Source organism: Fringilla coelebs (genome assembly GCF_963513975.1).
Source record: "Fringilla coelebs genome assembly, chromosome: Z".
NCBI classification, from domain to species: domain Eukaryota; kingdom Metazoa; phylum Chordata; class Aves; order Passeriformes; family Fringillidae; genus Fringilla; species Fringilla coelebs.
This window is the reverse complement of record NC_140031.1, coordinates 58,282,500-58,305,488: the sequence shown is the minus strand read 5'-3', so window position 1 is coordinate 58,305,488 and position 22,989 is coordinate 58,282,500.

Sequence of the window (22,989 nt, the reverse complement as noted above, 5' to 3'; positions counted from 1 at the left end):
ATTGTTATGGCACAGCATGTTGGAAGAGACTTCCTAAAAGCCAAATGAGTCAAATAAACAGCAAACAAAAGAGTGATCTTACAAAAAGCTACCCAAGGACAGAGATAAATTCAGGCAAATTATTTGCTCATGGGTGTGCATGAAAGCACATTTTGCAGCTACTGCTGAATGAGTGTTCACCAGTTTCTGACAGCTCCTTGTCGGGTCGGCTGTAAGGTGTCAGACTGGGTTACTGCTGCACCAGTAAACTACCACCACTGGTGTAGCAGCATGGGTGCAGCAGTTTGCTGCACTCCTGCATGCATGTGTTCCTGGATGTGCCCCATAACTAAGCCCGCAAGTCAAGATTTAGACAACGGGAAAAAAGGTGAAAGGAACTGTGTGAAAGATTAGACTTGCAAATCTCAAAGTACAACGTGTCAGTCTAGTCGTGTCAAAACATCTGCTTAGAACAACTCACACAGTAACTGTAACATATTATAGAGAGGAATCATGAATATGCAATCAGAACAAAACAGTTTCAGAGCCTGATTGTCACCTCTGTCAATTCCAGCAGTCAATTTCTGTGATGTTGTCTTGTCATTTTGACAGTGATTATACTTTTGTGTGGTGTATTGCAGATACTACACTTCAGATGTTTACAAATAAAACGGTATCTTACACTTTCACCATAAGAGTAGAACATCTTAAGTAAGAAAATACTCCTCCTAATAATACTTTCACCAAACTGATCATGCATGATATGCACTCGAGAAATACATCCTCTGTCACAGCTGCATGATGTGACCAACTCTACCAAAATCAAATTTGCAGACAACCTATCTAAAACCAGTGTGAAGGATTTCTCAGCTAATAATGCTCATAACAGCACATTTTTCTCCAAGTAAGCAAGGCATTTTTAAAGAAAATATTAATAATTCAAGCTTTTTAAAGCAATTTATTTTAAATACAGGAAGTTATAAACACCTGTTACCTGGCTGAACAGTTTATAGAGCTCCTGTATGCAATGTTCATATTTATAAACAGATTTGTTTATAATGCTATACACTGACTGTTCACTACTTCACAGTGATATAGAACAAGATAAGATATTTTAAAGACAACTTAAGAAAACTGTAGAATCATCATAACAAAAGAGGTATGTAGAAATCTTTATTCAATAGCCACTCACAGGACACTCTATTTTTAATAAATATGTCCGTATATCCTCATCATTCAGTTTGTTTGGCATGGAGATTAGAGTATATGAGGGATATATATTTCAGCTGTCAATAATTATTACAGCATAAATATCCTCCCAAGTTCTAGTTATAAAGGACTTTCAGAGATCACAATGTAGACTGTACCAGCTAATTTAAAGTGAATACAATGAAAGATTGGAAACTCCTTTATTATTTTTTTCTGCATTTGTTGTCTCTGTGATATCAAATCAGGAATCTTTTACTGGTGATGACTTTAGCCAGAGTTCCACGTAGATACAGTATCAGATTTATTCCAGGTATTAAATTTTTAATCAGGGGGTTTAGACATTGGTCTAGTAATGATGTATTGGAGATGGTATGAGTAACTGTGTGATAAACACTGCCATGAGAAATGTGCATAATTCTGGACCAGTTACATGTTCAGTGATAACTTTTAGTGACCAAATATGACATCAGAACTCTGAGCAATTAGAGCTTTCATATAAGAATTCTGAATTAAACTATTTGATAATTAGGACATAAAAAACATTTCAGAGCATTTGACCTTAGAACTTTTACATACTCTTCAGTGTTACCTATCAGCACAGCTGAGCAACTGCTGTGAAAATAGGCAGGAAGGACAATAAACCCTGACTGAAATGCAAATTTTTTGAACCTACTGAGAATCTACATGGCCAGTAAAAGAAAACTGTCCATATAGAATCAACACTGAATGAATCACTTCTGTGTTCATTATCTCTACCAGTTTTTTCCATGTGGTGCAATTTGCATTACACCCTTTAGTTAATGACAGTCAGAACAAAGCACAAATCATTGTACCCATTTCAAAAGTACCCATTTCTAGACTTCTGAACACTAATAGTTCATTAAACTCCTCTACACCCATTATGAGTAAAATACTTGTACCTAAAGGAACCCTCTGGTTTGCCAGAAAGTTTAATGCTGATGGTCTTATTCAGGTTTAGTCTCGGCACTTCTCTGCACATGGCAAAGACAAAAACCACAAAACTTGTCATCAGCAATGTTAACACTGCTATCAAAAGAACTCCCAATATCTGTGACAAATAGAAGGGGTCAAAGAGCTTATTAAAGTATTACCTCTCTCTTCTGAATAAATTGAATAATTCAGAGATACATTGCAAGCAAAATACAGCAACTTGAAAGCACAGTTATTTAGTAGCTAGCTGTAGTTCTAATGCACCAAAGGCACAAATGCTGTTGCTTCTAGCTCCTCTAATTAAAAATAAAAAAAGTGTAGAATTACAGAATCACACTGAAGACGGTCAAAGTTGAGCAACAATAGTATGTTTGTCATGGATGACATGGGTTTAACAGGAAATGTCAAGAGGAATTTGCTTACCAAGGCACTTTAGTTGCTTGAATACTGGCTGTAAAGTACTGCATATTCTTTCAATGGAAAATACTTCTTAAGTTACTTCAGATTTTGAAGTGTTTGTTTGCCAAATGTCATTTCATGTACCTCTGCATTTTATTTCAACAGATACAGTAGTGACAATTTGTTTCAGATAAATATTTTCTTCCGGTATTTTTTTCTGAGGGCTTATTACCACCATCTCTTGGGTCAGCTTGTATAGCTGCTTTTAGCTCCACATGAAGACTCTGCATATAAGATAAAAAGACTTTCTAGAGTACATAAATTCTATAATGACTCAGCACACATAAAAGACAGCTAAGATCCAACAGGCTAATAATGCCCATTTACTTACCACCCCCAGACGACCTCTAAAGGCTATATGGTGGGCTGGGCAGGCATCAGACAGAGAAAAGAATTTGAACCAGCAACATCTTCACCAGTGATATCAAAAAAGAAAAGGAAAGGAAATATCCTATACAAGTGACAGACAACACATTTCATACCTATGGAAGGAAATGCATTTTTTTAGTGCACAATTACCTTGTGAAACTGACTGCCAAGGAATGTTCCTGAGCTCAGAAGCTTTGCAGCATTCAAATGCATTAATCTCTTTATGCTGTAGGAGCGCTCAGGATCATTGTGAACATGACAACAGAAGCAAACTGTCATCCTTTTGTCCATAATTGAATCAGGTTTGATGAAAATGAACATTTTCTCTGGAATGCCCAGTGTTAAGGAAACTTCCCTGCCCGACCATCCAGGAGCCATTCTGGCAGTCACTCTTGCACCACCTGAGCTGGACCTGAAGCTCTTCCCAGTTACAGCCCCCACATTCCCACAGTCAGAACAGGTTTCCTTACTGGGCTGACCCCAGGTTTCCCATAGCAGTCTCAGGCATCCCAACCATTAAAACAATTTCATCACAGTGCAAGAACAAACAAACAGCTCGGGCTGGTGTCTCTGAGGAGGGACCCAGAACAAAGGAACCCCTGGGCTTTTATCCCCTCACCAGTCTGAGCACGGGAAGGTCTGGGATCGCGGCTCCTGCCGTGTCCCACTGTCGGTCCCCTGGCTGGGCCACAGGTGCCCTTGTGTGCCCAGGGTCGGCTCCTCACGGCCTCTTTGCCTGGGCTCCCCCAGCCTGAGCTCAACCTGCAGCTCCCCCCACAGCTGCACCCCGAGCTACCTCAGTGAACGTGTTCCTCAACATCAGGAATGGAAACGTTACTGAGCCGGATGGATCACCACCACTGCCATCAACACTCCCATGTTCTGCAGCAAATAAGATATTTTGCACAGAAAACTGATGTAAGACAACAGAAATGTATCTAGACCAAATCTGAACTGATTCCCAACACATATCTAAACAGCTTTTCTTCTGCAGTTTTAAATTTTTAATCTCAAAAATTATTATAGCCTATTAGGCTATAATTTTTTTCTTTATCTACTTTACAAGTAGGTAAATCAGGAATTCTAGTGATCATGACTAGATACTTGTTTGTTAAATGCTTTTCTAAATGGACAAAATATATTAAGATTTTTCTACAATTATTAAATGCAGTAATCAGAATATTCAGAATATGAATTACTGAATATTAACTGAGCATACAACATCCATTTACTGCATGAAAAAAACAAGGTACTGTTACTTCTGTTACTCTGAAAATAGTTCCACTTTTTTCCTCAATTTGCCTCAGACTTGTCTTAGGGATAAACATTCCTTAAGAAGATGCTTCACTGTGTTGGCATCAAATACCTACTCCAAAATGCACTTCACAAAATGAAGCATCTAGGGCCCATAATCATCTTGGGAAATTTTTTTAGCTCCAGGTAATTGTTCTGGCTCCAGAGAAATTAGTGGAAACATGCCAGATGATAAACAGCGTCTTGTTTCTGAGTGTTCAGGCAAGGAAAGACCACCAGCTCACCTAGTTTAACCTCCATTGTAATAGAAACTTACAGCAGGCTTACAGCACCTGCTCCAGCTCCCACCCCCTTCTGTAAATGCTACAATCTCATAGGCCAAAGTAGTAAAAATATTCAATAGAACAAAAAAATAGGGAAAGATAGAGATGGTGGGAGGGGTTATTATGAATGTGCATTACCTGTAAGAGAAGGGCAGTTGCTGGTAAAGAATATAAAGCAGAAGGTGAAAAGTAGAACAAGTTCATGGCAAAATAAAGCCAAAGAAGCAGAAGACAGAAGGAGAGATCTACTGGCAGCAGATAAAGGGTTTCACACTTATATAGCAGTATTATTAAAATGTGTAAAAGTGCCAGATGACTCATACCAAGGTATTTGTGCAATCAAAGCAAAACAATTCAAGATGATCCTCAAAAAATACAAAGCATAAAGAAACACAGGAAAGAGATTTTCAGTAGGCTGAAATAAATGATAGATCAACAGGTGGTATAGGCCCAAGCAGCCAAGTGAAGAGGTCAGATTTAAGCATTTGTAAAGACTGATGCTTGAACCTGCTGTCAGCCAGGCTCAGTTCTTTTGCACAGACTTGTAGGTAATCCTGTGGTCCTCACTGAGGTCACAAGCAATGCAGATGAGGGAAATGGCACCACAAAAGTTCATCAGCACTGGGGGACAAATGGTCACAGAAAATGCTTCTCAGTAGGCATAGTTTGAAAAAGTTAAACTTGATGGAAACTGAATTTTTCACAAAACAAATTGCATAGAAATTCCTGGAGTCCACAGAAGTATTGGCCCTAAGGTTTGAGAGAGGTGGAGGCAGTCTGGAAAGCAGCAGGATGGAAGCTTCTGTCAGGACACAAGAGTCTGAGCTCTTTAGAGATATGAGTAGCAACATTAACTCTGGTGAACCCAGAACAAATTCTTCTGGTGCGGCTTGAACTAGAACTGCTTTAAAAGCGAGTGGCAGATGTATTTTAGGTCCTACTATATATCTCCAGTGGTGAAATAAGAAATGATGTTGCAGTTATTAATTCACAAACGTTTATCTTGTTTACCCTCCCACAAAATAATTGCTGCTTGATTATAACTACAAAATGGTTTTGCCATCCAGTCATATGGCAGAGGTTACCTTTTCCCCAAGCCATTCTCAGAGGACTGATGCTGCACATGTCACAAACCAAATCATAGTGCACTAAGATGAAATTCACATCCATCTGATCACAGGTTTTTAGCTGTTGTAAGCCTATCATATACCTCTAGCTTCTGAGGACTACATATTTAATTCTTACTTGTACAGAGCAGGCTCATACCAGGCAGATTGATCTAGAGATTATGAACACACCAGCTCCTCAGTTGAAATCCATGGAACTCCACAATTTTATTGTCAGTCAAAGGCTGTATTTTTTTACTGGCCTTCCTTTCACTGAAACAGAGCAGTGCTCCCAAACCTGATACATACATAGAGGTGCAAAGGCATGTGTATGCATGCATTGAAAGATTTAGAAGTTATTGTCCTTTGTAATGGCAATATATTTGGAAAATAAAAACAATACTTGTTTAGCAAAAAAAAAAAAAAAAAAAAAAAAAAGAGGTCCTTCCACTGAAACCTTTTCAGAATTGATCACTTTCTGTTAACTATTTAAACTTTGAAAAACTGACATGGATGGAAAAAATTGATGGGAATCTATATCTCATTACTGTTTTTATATAGATATTGGTATCACAGCAGCTTGTTCACACATTTAGTAAAGAAAGAAAAATAAGAACAGACAGAATAAACAGAATATAAAATTACCTGGTTAATTGCAAAACAAATTCAAGTAATTAAAATAATGTGACAGGAACTGTAATTGGGAACAGTGGCCCTGGAGATGTTTAATTTTCCATTAAATACAGACTTCTGGCTGAAACAATGGCGTCTGCATGCCAAAGCTGGGACAGTGACAGTGTGATGCTGCTGGCATCTCCAATCACTTGTTCCCTTCTACCACATTTTGGAAAGCCTGCAGTGCTTGACTTAGTTGAAGAGGAGTGAGCAGGCAGAGAAGTTTCACCCACAGACAAACATAAGCGAGAGCTCAGGGATATAAGCATAGCCTACACACCACTACATCACACTATGATGTGATTCTGTCGCTCACATCATAGCTTGTCAGTGACAGAATCACAGAATACACTGAGTTGGAAAGGGCCCACAAGGATCACTGAGTCCAACTCCTAAGTGAATGGCCCACACAGGGATCAAATCCACAACCTCGGCATTATTAGCAACATGCTTAATCAGCTAAGTTAACCAGCCAAGCCTGACTTACTTACCCAAAGCAGCCATCTGAAAATCCTACTGGAGACAGCAGCTACCAAAGCAAAGTCTTGCAGGAGAGCATTTCAGCTAGTAAAACAAAGTGGAGGGAAGACACCAGCTTCATTAGTTCCTTTCTACACCAAAACCAGTGATAATTCCTAAGGTCTAAATGCACAGATTTAGCACACTCACTATCTGGGGGCAGGAGGACACGTTTTGTACATCCATTAAACAATGTTTCAAAAATTTTCTGCTGGACAAATAAAAAACTCTGTCCATCCAAGTGAATTACACAAAAGATAATATTAATGTCGATTGTCAAGTAAGGAAATGCAAAGAAGCATAAAACTCCGGCTAGTAATGGTCCTTTGTCATTACTTGACAGCAAAATCTAGTACAGAAAAAAAAGGTAGTTTATCTTATAAAAAATAAACCCACAATTACTAACATACACTTCTACTCCCAACTTTAAAATCCTTAAAAGTCATAACAACTCACTAGTCCTCATACTTTAGAGAAGTTTGTCAAAATTCTTTGCATTTTGCAGAAACAATCCAGCAATTTTTCCAAACTCAGATATGAATTTCAAGGGGAATTTAGAGAGGAAACCAATACTAATAAGAGACTGTCAGAGTTGTTAAGAAGTGATTAGGACCCTGGTTGTCTTAGAGATCCCTGTGCAGCCGGAGTTACCCATAATAGTCTCCTTAAGTCATTGATTATTCTGATTAAGGAATTCCCCTTGCCATCTCTGAACTGAGGACAGATTTCACTGAAAAGGTTTGTTAACTTTTCCCAAAATTTTGAGACTCTCTAGTTAACATTTTCAATGTTTCCAGATTTCTTAATGTGCAGTCTGACACACTTCAAAAATGCTTGGCTTTCAATAAATATGCGAATAATTCACTTTTAATACATTTACCACTGCCAGTTATGAAAGAAAATAACTAGACTTGTTAATTTCCTCTAGAAGTCTTGCTCTGCTCCACTGCTCATGTAATGGCCATTTGGTACATGGTATCTCCCTTTAAAATAAACAGAGATCCTCTATCTCTCAATGTAATATGGGTTATGAAGTAAAATTTGAAGCCCCCAGCAGCAGAAATGAAAGATTTCATAAACAATTAGGCTTCTTCTTTGGGTCATTAGCTGTGGTCTAATCTTTCAAGAGCAATGCAGGGTTTAACTGAAAAACAGGAGAGTGCTGCAAATGGCATTTTTTTGGTCTTGCCTTTACAAACTTCTGTTGTTCAAACTGCCAAATTTTCCTTTCTCTCCTTTTCTCTGTCTGCCTCACAACACCAGCAGGAGAACATTTATGTTACTACTGGGCTTCTTTCTTTTTCCACTGGCCATCTGATGACATGAAATGTCCTTTGAAATTATTTTCTTGAAGCTCTGGGGAATCAGTGCTGAAGTGTGCTAAATACCCCAACTGCCTCCCACCACAAACCAACGTAGTAGATTCTCTTTGAGGAAATATTCCTCCTTGCTGAGAGGCAGAACTGCAGACTTCGCTGCCTAAGGAGCTTTTGCACTCAATTCATAAAATACCTCATTGCACTGGAAAGATGATCAGACTGTCCAGTCAAAACTCCTACAACACACAGGCCAGTTCAGAGAAGATTAAAGAGCAGTCTTTCTTGAGATCAGCTCTTCCCTCTTACAAATACAAAGGAGAGTATTCAGCAACAAGAGTGTCTGTACTTTCAGATATTTAATTTTCATTTGTATATGAAACATTAGAGGTACAAACTCTTAGCTGGGGAGAGGCAATCTTAATCTAACAGGGATTGCTTGTATCTTTATAGTCAAAAAAGTAAGCTCTGGAATCACCAGAATAAACAAAAAATTTTGAACAAATTTACACAGCAACTGTAGACTGGAGTGTGTGTATATCCATGAGTCTGTTTTCATAACAATGCATAGAGGAAGTGAGAAAAACGCTTAATTTTATCTTCTTAAAAGATTGTCTGTTAATTTTCATCTTCATAAAGTGGAACAGAAGTGATTCTCAGCGTTGGCATTTACCTTTCAATTACCAAAGTTATGCAAGGAGCATGTGAGGAACAAAGAAACGAAGCCCCCATCACTAGGTCTCTGAGAGTGTCACAATGAAGCCATGATTAAAGGATTAAAATCATACAAATCGGGTTGTGGTAGACAAAAATAGATGCAAGGCAACTAAATACAGAAAACCATTTTCCAAGAAAACTGAGACCAATTCAACTTTCAGAAATGGCACCAGTTTTATTTAAACAGATGAAGGAGCCTTAAAATAATCTGAATTGACATATAGGTTATCCCATCACACTTTCACCTGACTTTGGCTTATTCTGGTGTCCCTTCACACCATTTATAATAAGAAAAATTAAATTAATATGCTTTGGGTTATATTTATATATTCTTGTGCAATAACTGAGCTTCCTTATCTGTCAGGAGATACTCAGAGAGCTGCAATTGTTCTGGACAACTCGAGGGAGGATGAGTGTGAGAGGATTACACATGTATATATAAACCAGATGGGAGTAAAGAAGACAGAGAAAGATTTTTCTTAAGGGTACTCAGGGAGTAGATAAATAGCAAATAGCACAATATAATCACAACGAATACCACTAAATGTTTTAAAAATCCCACACTTTTGTGAGGGTGGTTAAACAGTTAAACAGTTGAGCAGGTTGCTCAGAGAGGTTCTGGAGAGTTTATTCCTGAATATATGTATGTCCTGACTGGTTATGGTCCTGGACAACCTACTCCTTGATGGATCAGTTGTTGATCTCAGAGGTACCAGTCACAGAAATGTGGTAGCTCTGTAAATGAACAACCTTACAGAGCAAACAACAGAGATTAGGAAAACGAAACAAAACAAAATAAAACAAATCACAGGAGGGAAATATGTATTCTAAGAATAAATTTCATTAAAGGCAAAAAATGCTATTCTAAATTCCTATTCCTAATCTAGATTCTTATTCTGTCTTGTTTTATCTACATATGTGGTAGTGATCATTGTAGGAAGAATATATGCTGTGGGGGAAAGACTACTTAAATGTGAGAAACTTAGTAGGGAAGAAGAAAACGGGAATTTCACAGAAGCTATTTAGCAAATGTGAAGCAACAGAAGCTTTCCTGAGCTCTGAACACTGCTTGACACAATGCAGGGTCACAGAGCTCCGTGAGCATCTTTCTATAAACAGTGTCTTGCCTTGGAAAGATACATTGTTGTTTATCTAAGGCTGTGTCGTTTGCAAATCTAATATCTAGAACTGTGAGGATGATATCAATAGAATGTGGGTAAAAGACATGACACGGGATGCACTGTGGATCAGTTCTACAAGCCTGTCTGACAAATACTATGGGAATTGCTCAGACTTCATGTGTCAAAAACAGCCCTTATGGGTATCCAGATCCTGTAACTACTCACACAGGGAGCTAGTTAGATTTTCAATTTTGTGTTGCTCTACTGATGTGAGGTAAACAGCTGGCCTGTTGAGGTCCAGTGCACTCTCTGGTATTTATCAGATTGCAGATCACAACCCCAGTGTGAAGCTGCGGCAAAACTAAAATAATTATATTGCACCATTTCCACTGATTTCAGAAATCTAAGCAACAGACCTGAAGAGCCACTCCCTTCCTACTGAACATTCAATTAAATGATTCAAATGTTTTTCAACCAAACACTTTAACATTAATTTCTTTAGAAACCCACCACCACTGAAGATGGGATGCCATTGTCTGTAGCTCATTATTTCCTAGGAAGTTAGCTAAACTCACATGAGTATTTAAATTAATAGACTTCCTTCTTCATCTGTTTCCTTGGATTGCTTTATTCATGAACTGTGTTTTTCTCTTGCTCTTCTATGAAACTGACTGCACTCTTGCTAGCAGAAATAATTTTACCATGTATATTAATTTTATCAAACTGAATCTGTGTTTCTGCTGCCCATCATTTCCAAGGAGTTTCTCTTTAAGACGAACCATAAGGAAACCTCTTCTGGGTCAGAGCCTGGTGAATCTGTCTCAGATTGATATGTCTCAGTACTCACTGACTTTGGCAAACTATCATAGCTCAGTTCATCTTCAGTTTCATCCTTCAATTCCACATCATCTAAAGGGTGGGGACAGTATATCTTTTCTGCTGGCCTTGACTCTTGCCTGTGAAGAGGACAAGGCCACTCAAAAAGCACCGTCTCTCTTGGCAAGCACCACAATATGGCCCGTAAGATCTTGGACAAATTGACTAAGAGGTCGTGCTGCAGCCGTTTGACTCAGTACAGACAGATGGCCTGTGTTGAACCAAGACAAAGAAGGTCCCTGGAAGCCTTTGTCCTAAGTTTTGAGTCTTACAGCAATGCCAAACAGGGTGATCTGTACACTAACCTACGCAGGCTGAACTGGTTCAGTGAGGAGACTTTTTCACAAATTTTGCCCAATTTCCTGTCTCTGCAAGGCTCATCCACAGCAGGGACCCCCCTGGCATGAGCAGGCGTTTTAACAGTGTTGTGTGTATACAGGTTCCTTGGTCCAGCCCTTGTATTTGCTCTTTGCAAAACCACAAAATAACCAAGAGAATTCTAAATCTTTGTTTGTGATACCATTATTTGGCTAAAAATTTGTATCTGTGCATGTATACATGAACAATGATAATATTAATTCATTTGTGATAATTTTTTTTATTGCATTGATTTTAAAAGATAACTACATTATATGGTGTATCCAGTTCCTGTCCCTTCCTTACACAAAAAAAAAAAAAAATTAATGATCTTTTTTCTTTAATTTTGAAAAACACGAAAAAACTGTGCTTGCTTTGGCAATGTTCTGCAATGTAATTATGTACAGAAGTCTAGTATAAGCAACAGCAATTTTAATAAGAAATACTGTTATTATATAATTTCTAGTAACTTCTTTGATATCCCAAGCCCTAAAGGTAAAAGCTTTCCACACCTGACTGCATTGCAGTCTGGCTGGCACATGTGAAAGGCAAGCACTTCAGGAGAGGAGTTAGGTGATTGTGCACTCCAGGAACACTTCTCCCGTTATACCAGTTGCAGAATACTGACAGGTCTTTTCTTTGTCCAGCCTGCAGGAGTGAGCATTGGGAGAACCTTTTGGCCCCATCAGAATCTGGTGATATTCTGATAATCTGTATTTTAGCCCCCCTCCAACTTGGAAATCTTGTCCACATCTTTGAAAATTCAAATTTTCAGTGAAATGCAATAAAAGCTCTATTACTTCAGGGACTTGTGTACTAACATGGAAAACTGAGTAATAACAAAAGGAGAGAGAGAAAGAGGGCTGCTGAAAGTGGCACCACAGAGTGCTAGCAGAGTACCAGACAGGGCAGGGGATGATTAGATGTACAGTGGGAAGAAGAAATGACATAGTCATGAAGAAGTCAAATTAAAGTAATTAAATGGGAACTAATGAGATTAGCCAAAACTCTAATGATACAGTCAGAGGGATGGGAAATCAGAGGGCATTCACCTCTTGTGAGAAAGAAAAATCTGCATGCACAGAAAGCCAAGACAGAGAAACACAAGGGCATGGATAGGAAGTCCTCTGTGTACAGTAAGGTAAAGAATAGTCCCTTTGAAAGCATTTGACTAGAACAAGAGGTAGAGCTATGATTCAAGACGAGGAGGGATCAAGGCTGAACAAGGTCATAGGTCTGAATGGCAAATGTCCCATGCTGCTGACAGTGAGGGCTTGAGATACTGTGGTGGTGCATTCCCCCTTAACACCGTTTCAGGCTGCAGTGTTCTCTGAGAAAATGCCTGTTTCAAGGATGCCTCATCCTTGAAAATGCCACCTGGGCTTAGGTCATTCTGAGCTTATCAAAAAACACTGTCACCTCTCAGAAACTCCTCACAAGCTTCTGTTTTTCCCATGACCAGGCTTGGAAAATATTTATCTAGCCTGCATGGCATAACATTCCTGTTCTCATACTTTGAAAGAAAATGCCAACCCAAACTGTGGCCAGGATGAAACATTGTAATGATTAAAGTTCACTCTCATGCAACCCTATAAACAGAGGCCCGGAGTGGGGCCCATCTGGAGATGCAAAAGCATCTGAAGTGAGTATATTCACTGACTTCTGAAGGGAATTTTTCCACAGGTACCTTATCTTGTGCTATGTCTGCACACATACTCTTTGTGCATATGTCTGGAAGTTAGGTTAAGTTATACTTATAATTTAGGATAAATGCTGTTAAGTGTTATTTCTCTGTTAGATTGTTAATGTTTAGCTATAAATAAAGGTATAAGTTAGGTTAAAGTATTGTTAAGTGTTGTTAAGCTTTAAGCAGCATTCTTTTTCATTCTTGTTTACACTGTCCTTACACACAAACACACACATGCACTTAGGTAGTTTCAATTAATTTCTGTTTTAATAGCCTGGATTTTGCTTGGTTTTGTTGCTGCTTGCTTCCCCCCTTGTTGTGCCTCAGTTGTCCTTGTAAGTAGAGTGAATCTTGCCAACAAACCTGTTGTGCTTTGTAGTTTAATATTAAATCTGACTTCTACTCATACTCTTGCTGGTGATTTTTTTTTGAGTGATCTCAAACACGCTTGTTCAGGACGGACATGAAAGTGGTTTTAGAATGGTTTCAAAAAGGTTTGGTTTTAATGCCAAAATTAGCAAGGGATGGTGGTAGAGTTGGTTGACACCTATGGTTGGATACACGGTAGCAGAACTTTTAAAGGGCCATTGATGCATCTGTGTCTCTGTAAGAGGAGTAAAAAATGACACCAAAATTACATCTCTGCCCAGAGACTTCTCCAGGATGTAAAAAGAAGAGGGAAAAGAAAAATATCAGATCTTTCTGGAAAATCAGACAGAACAGGACTACCTAATAAAAAATGACTGGGCATTTTCATTTCTTGGAAGAGACAGCAGGTTTTCTTCCTCTTATGGAGTGAATATTTGGCAGGCTGCACTACCTGAACTTGCTTAGGAGTAGTAATTACCAATTAAGTAATTTGAGTAAGTAAATGAAATATTCACATTCCTAGTTTGCTTTCAGGCAATAAGTTCCTTATCAATATTTACTTACTCAGTATTCACCACCCCTTGTGATAATTTGCAGTCCCCCCAGGTAAACAAGAAATAATAGAAAATATTATTCTGACAATTTTTAACTATTGTGTAACTTATCCCCCTCTTTCAGAATTCATTTGCTGTACTTTAATTATACTCCTCTACTAAAATGTGTTTCACACAAAGGCTAAACAAAACAACATCCTAAACTTGTGCAATTTATTGTGACAATCTGTCAACTTGTTGTGACAGGCGTAACAGATTGGTAGGAAAAGCTGAGCAGCAAAGGCTGGCTGACTGACTTTTGTTTTAATAGATGATAATCTTGCTTGGCTACATTTTTAAGAGTTATCAGAGCTACAAAGACCATTTTCAAAATAATTAAAAACTCCTTAAAGCTGCAATGTATCTAGTGTTGCAGTCTTGGGGGAAGAGGCAAACCATAGCTTCATCATCCACACAAGGTTTTAGAGCAGACATGAACTTACTTGCATGCAGGAAATTTGGGATGCAGATTTCTTCCTGATTCAGTACATGTTGACTGATAGTTTGAGTAAGGGCTGGGCTGAAGATGATGACAGTGAGTCACTGTTAAAAACCAGCTTCCCAGCTTCTCCTCCAAGGCAGTCTGTCAGGTCTTGGCCAAGAAATCAGATCACTGCTCTCATTTCGTGTGCTGTGAGGTGTGGGTTTGGAGTCATAGAGTCATAGAATATCCTGAGCTGGAAGGGAAACACCAGGATCATCAGGTCCAACTTCTGACCCTGAACAGGACACCCCAAGAGTCACAGCATGTGCTTGAGAGCACATCCAACCACTCCCAGTGGAGGTGTGGATAGGCTGGGGGGATAAAAACAGTGTTAGATACATATCCCTTTGGCAAAGAAGAGGCACTTTAGGCATCACTGCACAGCTGAAGCGCCCGGACAGATATAGGCCCTGCAAAAAGTCACTATTTTGCTCAAATTTATGGAAACCACTGGAAACTTCTTGCTGAGAAACAGAATTGCTAGTAAGAAGTTTCTGGGAACAAAACTAACAAGCAGCCTCTGGCTGGCTCTGCTCATGACTTCAGCAACATCAAATGCCAAATCCACCAGAAATTAGTCCATAACCATGAAGACCTTAGAGAAAACTCAAAATACCTCTAAAAAGGTCTGGAAATGTGCAAACCAGTACAGTCAAAAGCATACAGAGTGCATTTGAAAGACATCAACAATATTCCGGACAACCAATTTTCCAGAATTCACCAGCCACATAATTGACTGCACCAATAATAACCAGAGACTGAAGCAAGGAGATCATAACAATATTGGAGGTAAAACTCACAGATCTGTTTTTTTGTTTTCCTGCAAAAAAAAACCAGTCCAATAGATTAAAGATTAGTACAGTTCATAACAAAAAGTCATTACCATAAATTGAAAGTGCACAATATCTCTTAAAATGCCATTGTCCAGTAAACACCATATATTGTGACCATCGTGACAATCATTTAATCAGATGGCAACCTGATGAAGATGGATCAATTAGTCATGCAGAGGTTGTACTGGAACCAGGAAACATGAGAAGACTTAAGAAAAAGAGATAAAAAAAGAAATAAAAGCTGCATATAAAGATAGTCAGGCAATCATGTCTGTTTTCATCCAGTAGAAGGAAGTGTGAGGATAGAGGAGACATTTTTATCTTGTGCTGTGCAAACATCACACAAGATACTTTAAGAGAAGAAAATTACTTCCAAAAATGCTGTAAAATTCCACAATTCAAGAAAATGGCCGTTCAAGTATCCTATTCTAAGTTTAAACTTAAAATAAATGCAACAGCAAGAAGGCATGAAATGCTATGAAAAGATGTAACCAAAGGGTTTAGAGCTCTCTGCATGCTCTTTTTTTTTTTTTTTTTTTTTTTTTTTTTTTTTTTTTCTGGAACTCCAAAGCCAGGCAAAAGGCCAGCCTAGGCAGATAAAGAGAAAGGGAAAATAATTGACTTACTAATGTACTTTCCACACTCAGCAAAAAAAAAACAAATGTTGTTAGGTGCTCTTCTGTAGCTGAAGACAAGTGTTGGTACTTCTAATGGTGCACAGGGTACCACTGGCTCTTATATCCATGCCCCAGGAAGGCTGACAGCACCCTCAGTACTTCCACCTTGCACAAAGCCCTTCTTATGTCCCATCAACAGCTGTTATTACATTCGAGTTTTTCTCACTAACATGACAGGGAGTCTGGAGTCAAGGGTCCAGAAAACAAAAATTAGAAAAATAAGGCCTTTTTGAGGTCTCTAAAATGTGCTAAAATGAAACAAAAATTCCTAACTTCCCCATAAGATGTTTTAATTCAAAAAGAGTGGCTTACCTAGAATTGCCTCCACTCTAATTCATGTCTTAGGAATACTCTGTCTTTGACTTTAAAAGAAATACTGAAAGACCTTTAGAATGTTTTTCATTTTTATTCCCATATATTAAGCCACTCACAAATTCTGTAACAACAAAAATGCCGTTCTCAAGATAGTTCACAAAGTCTGTAGAAATAAAATAATTCACTAGTAAATATGACAGACTTCATCAGAAAGTCTGTAAGTCTATTTCACTATGTCTGATATAACTTTGTACATGCAAATGCTCACCTATATGCCATTCACTGAAAATCCACAGAAGCAATTGTTTCACAAAAATAATTCTGAGATTCAGCTCATAAGTTATACTGCTGTTCAAATGTCCTGCTACCATTATGAAGTTTTCTCATTCTGTTCTCTATGCTACATTTTCCACTGGAGACTTACCCTGGAGCCATAAAAGCTGCAAGGCTGCCAAAGGAGTTTCCATTTCAGCCAGTCTTCAGAGGAAACCTAAATGTTGTTTACACCCATAGCAATGTATATAGTCAGAATCAGACAGAACACATTGGCCAAATACCACTACTCATTTTGTCCATGCTTTCTTTTTTTAATCTCTAGAAGGTATGATGCTGAGGGGTTCAACTCAAGGCATGAATGCTGGTAGTGTGTTTTCAGAAGACAGATGGCTGAAAAATTACTTACCCTATCCTTATTTGTCTCTCTTCTCCAGAAAAAAAGGTAATGTCTTCAGCTCTACAATATTTCCAGTGTGTATAGATGTACGAAAATAGCATAGTTCTTGGGAAATTCTATTAAGCAGAGATGCAATTTGGATTATTAATAAAGCTGTCTTTAGAAAAAAAGACTGGAAATTCGATTTTTTTAGTCCCCTACAAAAAAACAGCTTGTGCAAAGCAAATGCCTACAGATATTAGCAAAGTTTAATCTTGAGAGATATCACTTTGGATTCTATTTTGAAAAAGAAAATATAACCAGTTGGGCTATTATTACTCTGCTTATTCTCAACTTCAGTCTGCATCTTCAGTTTCATAGAATGGTTTGTGCTTGAAGATCATCTACTTCCAATGCCCCCTGACATGGGCAGGGATGGCATTCATTACATCAGGTTGTTCATCTAACCTGGCCTCAACCACTTGCAGGGATGTCATATCCACAGATTCTTTGGGCAACCTGTCACAGTGCCTCACCACCCTCCGAGTAAAGAATTTCTTCCTAATATCTATATTAAACAGCCCCCTCTCAGTTAAAACCATTCCCCCTTGTCCTGTTACTATCGGCACATATCAGAAGTCTCTTTCCCTCCTTCCATGCACATAGAGAATTTGACAGTTGCAGAGCAATTAAGCCGTACTTCTGATACGTCTAGGTACTTCAATATAAATAAAAGGAAAGCAAACTGCCTGAGCAGATGGAGAAAAAGTACATTCAGAAGTGAATGAGCCATAGCATGGACAAATTTAAGTTAAAGTAAGAAAGACCATGGAAAAACAGGGAAGAGAAACTGTGCAGGAAAGTTCACCATTGCAGAAACATTTACTTCCCTGTCCTTTTTAGACAACCTGAAAGCATGGCAGGGCTGACACAAAGCTGTTCTTCTGGCAATTTTCTAGATTCTCCTGCTAGATCACAGTTAAGTTGTACTGGCAATGTAATATTTCAGGACCAGGAAGCAGAGCAGCACACAACCAGACTCAAGGCATGCAGCACAAAGCTAAGGTAACTGGAAGCTGAACCATTTTGCACCTCCACCAAATACTGGCAAGTGCCAATAGCTGGCTGCTTGGCTGAGGAGCTGGGAGTCTGGGCACAAGGAAAAACCAGTGGGGCTGAGCTGATGCACGCCCCCCCAAGTGATGGGGAGCTCCTGGTACCCCAACACAACCCCAGGCTAAAGGCTGCACCATGCCAGAGCTGGACATCAGGGTAGGCAGACAAGAACTGGGGAAAAGGCAGGATTGCAATGCCCTAAGGGCCCTGACATTAACTTCACAAGATTCATACTCTACCCATATTGCCCCATGTGATCAAATATCTGAGGTGTTCAGGGAACCTGCAGAACAAATGGAAAAGATGGTAAAAGGAAAAAAGGATTAATAAAGAGAAGAAAGAGCAGAAGAAAAATGCCAGCTCTATAGCTCTTAGCCATTTTGTAGAGATGTCACTAATCATTGATAAAATTTATTAATTTTTTGAGCTTCAGTTATGATGGAACTGATCATGATACTCTCTAATTGGTGACAACAAGGCATTATTATAAGCAAATATCTCTGGCAGCTGTAGCTACAGCACAGATAATATGCTACATACTATTTCAACGTGTCTGCTCAGTGCTGTGTAGGCGATGAGATCATTATTGTTTGGCCTGTGGGACATGGTAGGGGTATTCTGCTCCAGCAACTTGTTCTTTGGCAATCTTCATCGTGGTGCCAGCTGTTTCCTGCACAAGCTGTTTTCTGACTGTACACGGTCTACCATCACTGCTCTGTACCAATCAATAGGCCTGTGCAAAAAGACAGCAATAGTGCAATTAACTTCTGACAATTCTGACATGTTAAAACAAGGATTATTAATATTCCCAAGGATGATCACTCCAACCTAGTTTAGCCAACCAGCCCTGTAAATCTGTCAGTAAATAGCAAACCTCACATAAAGCAATAGAAAATTTGGAATTAAAATAAAATAAATTGGTGGTGTTTAATCATACTTTGGAACATTGAAAGTCTTGCATTAATTTTAAAGTGGACAACAGCATCTAGTGTGTAATGATGATAATAAATCTCTCACTCTCTGAAACTGAGATGCCTGCGCAAAAGGCTGTGTCATTAAACAACATGAGGTTCTGTTTTGTGGCTGAACTCTTTAGTTCACTTTTTTTTTTGTTTTTCCTTTTTTTTAACCTGGAAGGGACTATTTAATCCAATTTTTCACTCTGACCTAATTAATAGCAAAAGTCAAAGAGTCCTGCTGAGTTATCTCTGCATCAACTTGCCATGAAAAATGTAGAAATTTCCTTTTTACTTCTTGAAAAAAAATTAACAGTATAAAGGAATTGACAAAATCTGTTTCCACTTATTAATGCCTCAGTCTAAAATTACAGGTTTCTTTTGCAATGATCTTGGTGATGTGGTTTGGAGCACAGGTGGTTGCCATGAAGAAACATCTATAGCTACAGGTAAAGCAGTAGAGGTTGCCTGTACAGGTTACCTGAACACAGCTCAACCACTAGCTTGTGATGGTCCTCTGTGTTTAATCATCTGTGTGATTCCTGCAGCGTTTTACCTGTAGCAATTGAAGCAGGAGTTCTGGAAATTAAACATTACAAAGGAAGACTACCTGAGAAAAAGAGCAAAAAAAAGGGTTAACAGTTTAATACAAGCTCATAATGACTACATATCTCAAGATTCAGCAGGATGTTGCCTGGTCTGTGCAAGAAAATGACAAATGAATGCTATTTAACATTTTGCTTGAACAGCTTTCCCATTCAGAAAACTATCTGAAATACCATAATGAGAAAAGCAAAACTGTGAAGCATTTCATAAGGCTGATTACCTTTCTAGAACATATAATCTGATACATGCTTTGTTTATCCAGAGTAAATTCAGTAGTTGAAAAGATGAATTTTATGCTACTTGCACATGCTCTCACAGAGAAAGTAACTTACTTTTTTTTTCCTTATTGACTCTTGCACAAGAGCCTGCAATATACCAGCAAGAGTAAAATGACTTTTCTAAATTTAGTAGTTCATAAATCTTACAAGACACCAATCCATCCAGTGTTTGTTTTTTGGGGTTTTTTCCTTCTTTCCTACACCCAAATAAAATAGGAGTGCATACAGGAGATGCACAGTATTGGCTTTTGCTTTTCTCCTCTCCCAGGGTACAAGAGGCATCTGTCAGCTTACTCGTGCTCTACCCCTACTCTCTCTCCCTCCCTCCCCACAAACATAAAGCATGCAGTGCGCATATGCATACATGTGCATTTATGTACATTCATTTTTGACTCTTCAGCTAATGGACAAGAAACTGCTATGACTTCAAGGCATAAAGCCCTCTGTTTTGGAGGAGCTGTGTGACCTGGGTCATGTAATTTGCTGAGGATTAAATTTACCATCCCAGCTACACTGGGATGTATTATCTTTTAAAAAAAGATGGTGAATTATCTTTAAAAAAATGTTATGCTCTGCAAGTCTTTTGATGTTCATCTCAATGCCTTGGACAGCAGCTTGTCGTTTAGTTGTGACTTGTTCTGTGCATAACACTCTGGATGGGTATCTGATTTCTAATGGCTACAGGTTTTCAAAAGGTAAACAGTATTTTTGCCACACACACTGGTTCATATGTTATTCATCAGGACTAAAGACTAACTTAGATGTGTAGTTAGTCATTCCACACCTTGGGCAAAAAATTCTTCAGGACTCAGAATTCCATAGTATCCCAAGAGGGGACTTTTCCTCAGCCCTTGTAATAACAAAAGGCATGCTTCAGTTAATTTAGTTCCTCTTTTGCAGACCACTGACAACATACCTAGATGAGCAGGTTCCCTAGCTAGGCTTGGGATGTTTCCAGGTCTTCTGTCACTCCATGGCAAAGGCCATGAATCCTGTTGAACTGAAAACAGTTCCACCTTGATGGAAACTGTTGCTTGAAACTTCTTAAAACTGAGGCACTGAGCATCTGTGGCATTGCTGATGATTTATCTACCAGTAAAATGTTCAATAGATATGCATGACAGCAGCAGCAGCATTTTCTGCAGTCACCTTTTGGATTCTGGTCCAGTTTGGAGACAGAAACATGCTTCATCTTGGCAGTTTCACTTCAGTGCGATGAACATAGAGTCTCATTTGAAGCACAGCAGGTGGGTACTAAAGGAGGAGGCCCATGCAGAGCACCCTGGGTTATTATGTATTTCTGACAGGATGAACTGCAAACAAGATCCCAGGCCTACATGAGTAAGCTCTGCATGCATGTACAGCAAAATTACTCTGGTGGGTTTATCTGCCCTCTCCTGAGATTTCAAGTTACCCCAGTGTGAGAGACTGGAGAAAATCATTACTTGCTTAAAACAACCAAAATGTGTGTGTGCAGCAGGGTAGCAAGGCAAGCTCTGCAAAAAGTGGGATGATGCACTTCTCCATATCCCACCTCCCTGGAGCCTCTCTAGTCCAGCTCCAGAATGGTTATCAGCCACTGGTACACCAGAAGCCCCACATGGAGGTGGGGGTTCCAAGAGGCCAAAGCAGATAAAAGCAGTTCCACAAATACCCTCTCCTAACTTCTTCTTCTTGAAATCTGGGTAATTTAACTTGGATGGGTTAGAGTTTGCTATACCAATGCCTTGTGAACTGCTTTATGTTGACTGAATGTTTTAAAATTCACCCTTATTTTCTAAATTTTGCCTGTAAAACTTTGCTTAACCTCCTCAGAACACTGTGTTTCTCCCATGTGCCTGTCCCAGGGAATAGAAATCTTAATGTTAAAGAAACACATCAAGAGAGTCCAGGGCTCTACACCCCAGGTTGGGTAGATAAGACACCTTCTTCTCAAAAGGCACCTGGAAAACAGAATATCCAGGGGAAGTCAAATAGCCCCAGATAAGGTTATGTGGGTTGCTAAATCCAACACAACTGCTTGGCTGAAGTCTTGTCTAAACCTACAAGATTATGCCAGAGGAACTCTAGAAGAGGGTTGATAAATCTCATTTCCTACCCTGAGCTGATTAATGTAGCTGATTAATGCAGTTAACCTTGTCCTGGTTTTAGCTGGAATTTAAGTAGATATTTTTTAGAAGCAGGTACAGCACTGTGTTTCAGATTCAGTATGTGAATGATGCCGATAACACACTGAGGGTTTGGTTGTTGCTAAGTGTGCTTACTCTGAGCCAAGGACTCTTCAGTGGCTCATGCTCTGCCAGTGAGGAAGCACACAAAAAGGTGGAGAAGAACATGGCCAAAACAGGGACCTGAACGGGTCAAATGGATGTTCCACAAAATAGAATGTCACACTCAGTATTTAAACTGAGGGAGTTACCCAGAAGAGGGCCTACCTGGGTTTGGCATTGGCCAACAGGTGGTGAGCAATTGTATTGTACATTACTTACTCTTCTTTGGTTCTCTCTCTCTCTCTCTTAATTACAATTACTAATACTACTATTATATTTTACTCCAGTTCAGTCATTAAACTGGTAACCAAAAAGTTTCACTTTTCTTTTTCCCCCTAGTTCTCCTCCCCATCCCACTGGGGTAGGGTATTGTTGAGTAAGCAGCTGCATGGTAGTTAGTTGCCAACTGGGGCTAAGCCACAATGCTTTCTCTACACACGTACAACCCTTACTAGCAGTTGATGCTAAGTCACACTGCTTACTCACACTATGCAGGTAGGTGCAGTGGGAGTGATGACTGGTTTATATAAAGCAGCACTGGAAAGCAATGGCTGCCTGTTCCACACTTGTTTTCCTCAGTTGTGCTCACTGCCATAGACACCCTGCACGTTTAATGACAATTTCCTAGCAATGAGAGTCATGAAAAACAACTGAATGAGGTTTCCCACACCTCATTAGTAAATGTCTTTGAAGTACTGAAAATGTTTGCTGACAGCTTGCTCTTTTCCAGTGTTTGCAGCAGATCCCATTGAGCATGCAGCTCATGAGACCTCAAGTGCAGATTCACAAGGGACTCCTGGGTGGTGCAATGTTTGCTCTCTCAAAATAGAGAAGCAACCCTGCAGTTCTTTTTTCCTCATTGCACTGACATTTCTAAGCTGAACCATTTCTTGATCACTGCAGCCCAAGACCATGCCATCTC